Consider the following 9403-nt stretch of genomic DNA (forward strand, 5'->3'; position numbering starts at 1 on the left):
ATTAATAAATGAGACCTCCTGAAACTGAAAAGCTTCTCTAAAGCAAAGGAAATGGTCAACAAGACAAAACGACAGCCTACAGAATGGGAAAAGATCTTCACTAACCCCTCATCAGACAGAGATATGATCTCCAAAATATACAAATAACTCAAGAAATTGGTCATCAAAAGAACAAATAATCCAATAAAAAATGGAGTACAAACCTAAATAGAGAACTCTCAACAGAGGAATCTAAAATGGCTCAAAGACACTTAAGGAAATGTTCAACATCCTTAGTCATCAGAGAAATGCAAATCAAAACAACTCTGAGATTCCATCTTACACCTGTAAGAATGGCCAAGATCAAAAACACTAATGACAACTTATGCTAGAGAGGTTGTAGGGTAAAGGGAACACTCCTGCATTGCTAGTGGGAATGCAAGCTAGTACAACTCCTTTGGATGTCAGTGTGGCGATTTCTCAGAAAATTAGGAAGCAACTTTCCTCAAGACCCAGTAATACCACTTTTGGGTATATACCCAAAGGATGCTCAATTGTTGCACAAGGACATGTGCTCAACTATCTTCATAGCAGCTTTGTTTGTCATAGCCAGAACTTGGAAACAACCTAAATGCCCCTCAACTGAAGAATGAATAAGGAAAATGTGGTACATTTACACAATAGAGTACTACATAGCAGAGAAAAATAATGACATCTTGAAATTTTCAGCAAATGGATGGAGCTAGAAAATATTATTTTGAGTGAGGTAACCCAGACACAGAAAGACAATTATCACATGTACTCACTCATAGGTGATTTTTAAACATAAAGCAAAGAAAGCCAGCCTACAAACCATAATCCCAGAGAACTTAGACAATAATGAGGACACTAAGAGAGACTTACATAGATCTAATCTACATGGGAAGTAGAAAATAGAAAGAGACAAGATCTCCTGAGTAAATTGGGAGCACGGGGACCTTGGGGGAGGGGAGAGGCAGGGAGGGGAGCAGAGAGAAATGTCAAGCTCAATAAAAATCAATACAAAAATAAATAAATCCACAGTTTCACAAATTTGACACATGAATACTCCTGGAATATTGCAGTCAAAAGTGAACCCCGCACCTCCAAGCACTCAGAGATTAAAGGCACATGCCAGCACCCCCACCAGGCCCAAACGTCCTTCCTTGCCTCACATGGACCATTACTCTGCCTGTCCTCGTGGTCACAAAGTACACCCAAATTTCATGCTTTAACAGTTCCACAAATTCAAACGGTTTAAAACTTCAGTCTCAGAGGCTGGAGAGATGACTCAGTGGTTAAGAGAACTGGCTGTTCTCCTAGAGGACCCAAGTTGGATTCCCAGCACCCACATGGCAGCTCACAACTGTCTGTAACCAAGATCTAACACACTCACACCGACATACATGCACACCAATGCACATAAACTAAAAATAGTTTTTTAAAGAAAGAAAGAAAGAAAGAAAGAAAGAAAGAAAGAAAGAAAGAAAAACTTCAGTCTCTTTAAAACATCCAAAATGTCTTTCAAAGTTCAAAGTCTATCTACTTTCAACTGTGGGCTCCTTTAAATGAAAACAACATATTAAATGTTCCAAGAGGAAAGAACCGGGACATAGTTACAGTCAAATCAAAGAAAAACCAAATTCAGCATTGCAAAAAGTTCAGTACTTGAAGTCCAGGGCCCGCTTACAATCCCCTGGGCTCCATTTCTCTGCCCCCGCCACCCACAGCACACACAGCTTGTCCTACAGTGGCCACCGGCTCCACTCAGCATGTACTGCTATCCTTAGTGTTTGCGTCGCAGGACTGGTCTCTACCGCGACTGGGCGGCACCTTCACCAAAGCTCTCTTCTAGACTTTCTTCAGGAACTCTACCCTGGCACACGATGTCAAGTCTCAGCTACTCTTCATGACCCCTTCAATCCCGGGGCTTCTGTTGCAGCTGAGGCTGTACTTTAGCCCTTGGCCTTTGATGGCTTCTCACGGTGCCAGACCTCGGCTGCTCTCCGTGGCTCCTTCACGCCTTTAAAACCAGCACCACCTGAGTGACTCTTAAACATTACCAACTTAAGCTGCTGATATGAGACGTGACCGTGGCCCACAGCTTCTGAATACTGACCAGCATCAATTTCCCAGTAAAGGTTTCACTTTATGACGCTGGTCTTATGTTAATCTTAGTCGATTCTTTAGCACCAACTAACCAGAACCACAAATTCTTACTTCAAAATACCAGATGGTCCCAACAGAGTCTTTACTTCCCTCTGAAGCTTCCCAGGCCAGGCCTCACACTCATCTTCCAAGGTCCCACAGGCAGGCCACTGACCTCTGAACCCTCAATGGTTTCTCCATGAAAAGCCCAGATGCCACCACAATCCTCGTCAAAACCATAGTCAAGTCCGTCATAGCAATGTCCTACAACCGGGTACCAATTTCTCTCTTAATGATGGTTCCTATTGCTCTGATGAAAGCGCTATGATCCAAAGCAACTTGGGCAGACCGAACTGGTGGGGACATTTTCTCATGTGAGATTCCCTCTTCTCAGATTGCTCTAACTTGTGTCAAATTGATAGAAAACACAGAATGGCCAGGACAATATCTCAGAGTAGAAAAAAATAAGCCATGAGGTAGATAGCTATCAGCACTTTTCTTTTTTTCTTTTTCTTTTTGTTTTGTTTTTTTGCTTTGTTTTGTTTTGTTTTGTTTTTGTGTGTGTGTTTCAAGACAGGGTTTCTCTATGAAACAGCCCTGGTTGTCCTAGAACTCACTCTGTAGACCAGACTGGCCTCAAACAGAGATTCATCTGCCCCTGCTTCCCAGATGCTTGGATTAAAGGTGTGCGCCATCACCACCTGGCAATATTTTCCAAAACTACCAAATATTTTCTAAATTGTGTGAAGATTTCTGCTGCTCCCCTCTGTACCTGCACTTGGTGTCAACCCCCCCTTTTTGTTACTGTTAGTAATTCTACTTTATACTCACTGTTTCCCTTCGTTAACCTAAATCTCCAGCTAATTTCATCAGAAATGTTTTACACCAAGCTTTACAAATAAGGTAAATTCCATAATTAGGTGATACAGATTATATTGTATCCATCAGGCTAAGTAGATTGGAGTTTAATTTTCTCTAATCCTGAAATAGCTTTAAGACACGTTTGGGAGACTCCTTGTCCTTCTGTGTTCCTTCCTTATCATAAGGCTCCAGCCATAGTCCCAATGACCCTGGGAAGATGATTCAGTGGGTAAGTGTGAGGATCTGGGTTCAAATCCCTAGAACTCATGCAAAACTGAATACGGAAGCATATTTGCAATCCCACACTCTTAGGGTAAGACGGGAGTTGGAGACAAGAAGATGAAGAGCCGGCTAACCTAATATTTGCAACTGTGAATAGCAAGAGACCCTGCCTTGAACAAGAGGTAAGGGGGAAATCAATACCTAACAATATCCTCTGGCCTCCTCACCTATGCCATGGCAAGCCCGTGCTAGAATCTACACACAGACATCCTGCACTCTTACTCACATATAAAGACTTAATAAAAACAGAATGACTGGGACTAGCATCGGTTCGTGCTCATTAGAGAGAGAAGCTTGGAGAAGGGTAGAAGGTGGAGGGAGGCTACTCACAATACTGTGGGCAAATGAGGCAGGATCAGGCGAAAGGCCCAGCCAAGTAAAACAGGAAGAGTAACCAAGTAAAGAACGGAGAATATAGAGCATAGAGTTACACAAACTAGATCCAACAGATGTTTATCAGGTAATCAAAGAGAGAACCAAAGAAGTAAAAAGGCAGCCTTTCAAATGAAAGAAACTACAAGTAAAAAGCTTAAGAGATTGTTATGAAAGTGTGCTCTTTAGACTGAAAAACCTGCTGTAGACACTGAAAAATTGTCATCTGACCCATAAGATACTGGAAAGCAGCTGTGAGGAATAAAACACTTTTGACTGAAGAGAAAAGGGTTAAATTATGTCTAAGAACTAGCCTCCTGTACCCAAAGTGACCACCAGATGTTCCCTGCTGCCCATCATGTCCACAGTTCCCTATCAAAGGACAGGTGTGCTTGGCCAGTAGACTTTATACCCAGCCGAGAGAGAGAGACAGAGAGAGCAGCCAAATTCTAGCTATTTCGTCTATATAAAAAAGTTAGTTCTAAAAGTCAAATGGAAGTGCAAACGACCAGAATGACACTGAAAATAAGTCAGGTGATGTATCCTCTGGGATATCCATGCATAGTATGAAACCATCTTCATGAAAGCTGAATGGCACTGTCAAGAACTGAATGTAGGATGATAAAGTGAACTGCTGGAATAGATTACAATAAATAAATTACAAACACCCAGAGTACTGGAAGTATATACACTTTGTAGAGAAATAACAAACACAGATCAATTTTATATAAGCAAAAAATATATAGAAACTAACATAAAATCCTAACAAATACTAGAAGTACCCTCCATATAAAATCTATAATGCAAATAGAAAATTGAGCTGCAGAATTGCTATTCTGGAACTGTAAGAAGAATAAAAGGTTAAGGTAAGAGAAGAAAAGTATCTATTATGGAAAGACATTGTGTAATGTAGTGGCATTTCAATTCTGTTTTAATAAATAAAGACTGCCTGAAGATCTGAGCGTAAAACAGTCCCACTGGTCGGCCTTACAGACCAGGTTATGGTAACACACACCTTTAATCCCAGTGGCCACACTAGTAGCCATAGAAACTGGGCAGTGCAAGCCTTTAATGAAGGTAGTGCACGCCTTTAATCCCAGCCCTAGAGAGGAATATAAAATGGGAGGAGACAGCTCTCAGCCAGTCTCATTCTGAGATCCTGGAGGCAGGATCGCCATTTCAGGCTAAGGTCGATGTAAGAGCCAGTGGCTGGCTGTTTTCCTTTTCAGATCTTCAAGATGAACCCCAATTCCTCTCCCTGAGTTTTTATTAATTGTGCTTCAGTGTAAGAAAAGATTTGAGCCATGATGGGAATGACTTCCAAAGACGAAATCACACATGTGTGCCCCAGACCCCTTGTCGGCAGTGGTGCAGAAATGAAGCAAGGAACACAAAGCAATTCACAGCAATCTCCACCACAGGCCAACACGTTTCTTGCAAAATTTTCACTCATGAAGTATATGTGTTTCCACAACACTAAAGTGAAGCAATACAACTAAGCACCTCAGAGTGGGTGATCACTGGGCAGATAATAAAATGTCAAATTCTGCAGGTGCCTAAAATGTTTGTCATGAAAGCTCATTTAAGGCAATTCCTTCCATTTTCTAGATGCTCAATAGAGAAGCTTTCTTGAAAAAAGTCAAAGTCAGATTATTCCTAATTAAAATATAATTTAAGTGTGCTGTTTCTTGATTCTCATCTCAATATGTCAGATGACAATATACAACTAAGTTGTGAGCACTTTAGTCACAGAAATGTTGGTCTTTGGGCATCTTGAAGGTGCACATACTATTCAAAATCTTCTCCCAACACGAGAGACCCAACCAGGCCACTCAAATCCTAGTTTGCTGCCTCTGCAGGAGACAGTTTGCAAAGCCACCAAACACAAGTTACAGTTCAAGCCACACTTAATTATCCACTCAGAAATAAATGAAAAAATACTGTCACCGTTGCGCCATTGAAGTAGAAGACACACACTCTCTCCTGTTAGTCATTCTGTCTTCCATCAATCACTCAGACAGGGGAATTTTCCTCAGTGCTCTCTGAACAGTGTCTTCCATGAGGACATTCTCCTACCCAGATGAGGAATGTCATGCATTTTCCACACTCGGCCTCTAAGGACAGAACACACAGAGGCAGCTTCAGGAGGGCCCTGCCCGCCTCCCAGACCTGGCAAGAAGCCAGGTCCAAACTACAGCGTGTGTTCACTGCATTGCCAGGCCACAGTACTCACAGAGGAGTCTTTACCTGTTTGGGACTTCCACACCCCTGCAGTCTAAACCAACAAAATTAAGACGATTTTAGTTTTTGACAGGAAAGTAGCATGACCACATGGCAGACAGAAAAGCTTAGGTGTGCTGTTTTCTAAGGGAATTTGGATAGAAGGTAAAATTATATATCTTATCTGGGCTGGAAAATAATTATCCTGAGACCAAGATGTTTAAAGAAACCTGTCCCTACTCTTTATGTAACAACTTTTCAAATCACTGTCATTTGGCTTCTAAGACATTAGTAAACAAAGCTAAGAGGAAAAATAAGGTAGAGATTTTTTATATCAAGAATGAGATAAAACACCAAGGCAATTAGAAAAGACTGAGAATGAGGCCAGCACGTGAAACCACCATCTACAGAAGAGACCAGCAGAGAAGATCATCCCTATGGTGGTGGAGCCGCAGGCGACCAGGCAAGCATGAGAACAATCACAAGCCTCACTCCACAAGCCAGCTTGGCTGTACTGCTAACTAGAGATGCTTCAGGAATGTCCACTCAGCTTGCTCAGCCTCTTACAACCTCTTTGAGCTTGCTTGTGGTGGGTTCAGGACAAACCACCTAGAACTGTGGTTCCCATATGTATGCTAATGTAATACATACATACACACACACACACAGGGATACACACCATCACCAACTATTATAATTTGGCTCATGTTTTAACTGCTTGTCCCTAGGAGGGTAACGAAGTTTCAGGCAGCTGTCAGTAGGGGTGAATTTCTAACGGTTAAAGGCACCTTGGGTCTAGTTTGCAGTCTAGCCTGCCTACTGTCACGTGACTAGCTCTGCCTCACACTCCTACCAGCTTGTATGAAAACACTTAAACCACCATGCTTTCCCCACCGTGATGAACTCAGAAACCAAAATAAGCCTTCTGGCTCTTGCGCAGTTTGTCAGCTATTTTGCCATGGCAACAAGAAAAGTAACTCATGCACGAGGTTCTTGCCAGTGAATGTGGTGGTTTAGGCTGAGATAAGCCTAACAGTGTGATCTCCAGACCTTCTCCCCACAAGCCAGACAACGTGGGAGACGCAGGACAGAACAGCCACGGAATGTGCAAAGCAAAGTTTCATGGCAAATTCTAGTGGGAGTCCGGGTGACCAGACGGTCAATATGGGGTTTCAGATAAAACAAGATCCTATTGCAAGTTGTACTAGAGGCTGTTCCCAAGATGTCCTGACACAGAATCCAGCTATATTGTACCTGTGTCCTAAAAATTTAAGTGAGGCTCAAAATAATGGATTAATTTGTTGTAAAAGTAAGCTTCGAGATAACAGAGCATTTAGTCTGGGTGCAGCTGCTGCTGACTGCTTTAGACATGTTTATAATGAGAACTGAGAGGAAAAAGACGAGCAAAGGATTTGAAAACAGGAGTTATCAAGAGTGCAGAAAAGAGCTGGGCAGTGGTGGCGCACGCCTTTAATCCCAGCACTCAGGGGCAGAGGCAGGCGGATCTCTGTGAATTCAAGGTCACCCTGGTCTACAAAGTGAGCTTCAGGAAGGACAGCTAGGGCTGTTACACCAAAAATCCCTCTCAAACAAACAAAAAGAGACTACAGAAAAGCAATTATAATTATTTTAAAAAGATTGATATCATTGAAAGGAACAGTTGCCATCAAAAGTCTCAGGGTAGGACCTAGAGAGATGAATCAGTGCTTAAGAAAACTCTTCCAGAGGTCCTGAGTTCAATTCCCAGCAACCACGTGGTGGCTCGCAGCCATCTATAGTGGGATCTAATACCTTTTTCTGGCATAAATTTATACATGCAGATAGAGCATTCATACACATATAAATAATCTTTTTTTTAAGTCTCAAGGTATAAAATGCAAATTCATAGTTGGGTGGTGGTGCATGCCTTCAATCCCAGCACTCCTGGAGGCAGAGGCAGGCAGATCTCTCTGAGTTCATAGCCAGCCTTTGAGTTCCAGAACTACTCAAAGAAATCATGTTTCAAAAAGTGCATATAGATTTGAAAGGAGAGTGCCGACAGACAGACTTCAGGGCTCCTTGCTGGAAACGGACCACATGGGAATCATTTGAGGGCTTCAGCCACCGACTCTGCAGCTTTAATAAACAGCAACTCAGCTGTTTCTAGAGCAGGCAGCAGGATTTTGAAACATCCGTGTGGGTGCTGTTGGAAAGCGTTTATTCTGCCCCGGGAAAGTGCCCTGGAGTCTCCAAAAGGAGGCTGTTCCCTCTCAAGGAGGTGTTAGCGGGGACGCATGAAAAGAGCCCACCTAGAAGACGTGTGTTTGGATATAAGGATCTAAAAACCAATTCTGTTAAACCTTTTAGAAGAGGAAATATTGTACCAGGTGAAGCGGCTGCCCTTGTCCTTGTGCGGAGGGGACACACCCAGCCCTGCGCCCTGCACCCCCCCCCCCACAGGTGAAGCGGCTCCCCCTCCCACTCACGGCATCCTCATTTACGTTGGTTCTGTGTTGTTTTTAAGGTATTTTCCTATCTGTGTTAATAAATGTCGTTAATTTGTCTTCCTTAGCTTTAGAATCAAGTTTTGGGACTAGAAAGACAGCTCCGTGTTTAGGAGTACTTGCTGCTCTTGCAGGCCCCAGGTTCAGTCCCCAGCAACCTGGTGAGTCTTAGCCTTTTCCGGGCAGCTCAGCTTGTCTGAGTGTCTTCTAGGTAGCTCTCTTTCAGATGGCTTGGGTGGTCTGAAAGCCCTTATCCCAAGACTTCATCAACAGAGCTGGGCTCAGTCTCCTGGTCTCAGAATCTTACAATGCCACACACATCTGGCCTTCTGCCCTCTCTCCAAAACCTCTCGTTTCTCTCAGGCACACTAAATACTTCCTCTGCTACCACAGCGAGACTTACCGTCCTCGGGTCTCCGCCGAGCCAGAACGAACACAGCGCGGTCCTCCTCCCAGTCAGGGCAGCTCCTGCCCCGGCCAATCCCAGCTCGAAATGTTCAGTGGAAATTTTCAGAAATAAACCATTTGATAGGTTTTAATTGTACGTTGCATTGAGTATTGGGGTTAAATCTTGCACCGGGGGCTGGAGAGATTCCTCGGCAGTTAGAGTACTGGCTGCTTCACAGCGAGGACCTGGATTCAATTCCCAGCACCCACAAGGTGGCTCATAACTCTCTATAACTCCAGTTCCAGTAGTCATACTCTGGGGGCCTCTGTGGGTACTATACACACATGCTGTACAGACATACATGCAGAAAAAACACTCATAAAAGTAAATTAAAAAGTAAAAACCTCGGGGAAAAAAAAAAAGAAAGAACAATCTTGTACCAGCCTGTAATAGTACACAGGCATCTGTACTGGTCTACCCTTGGGGCCTGACAGGATTGCTAAGCCCTCAGCTGCTGCCACTAAGAGCACCTCCCGTGCAAATGCCCTACGTTCCCTTTTAGGTGGGCCTTGCCCACCTCCCATCTCCTCCTTCCCCCTCCCTCTCTGCGTCTATGCCTCTCTCTCTCTCTCTCTCTCTCTCTCTCTCTCTC

Source organism: Alexandromys fortis, unplaced genomic scaffold (assembly GCF_014885135.2).
Source record: "Alexandromys fortis isolate MF-2015 unplaced genomic scaffold, M_Fortis_MF-2015_v1.1 scaffold_23, whole genome shotgun sequence".
In the NCBI taxonomy this organism is placed as follows: Eukaryota; Metazoa; Chordata; class Mammalia; order Rodentia; family Cricetidae; genus Alexandromys; species Alexandromys fortis.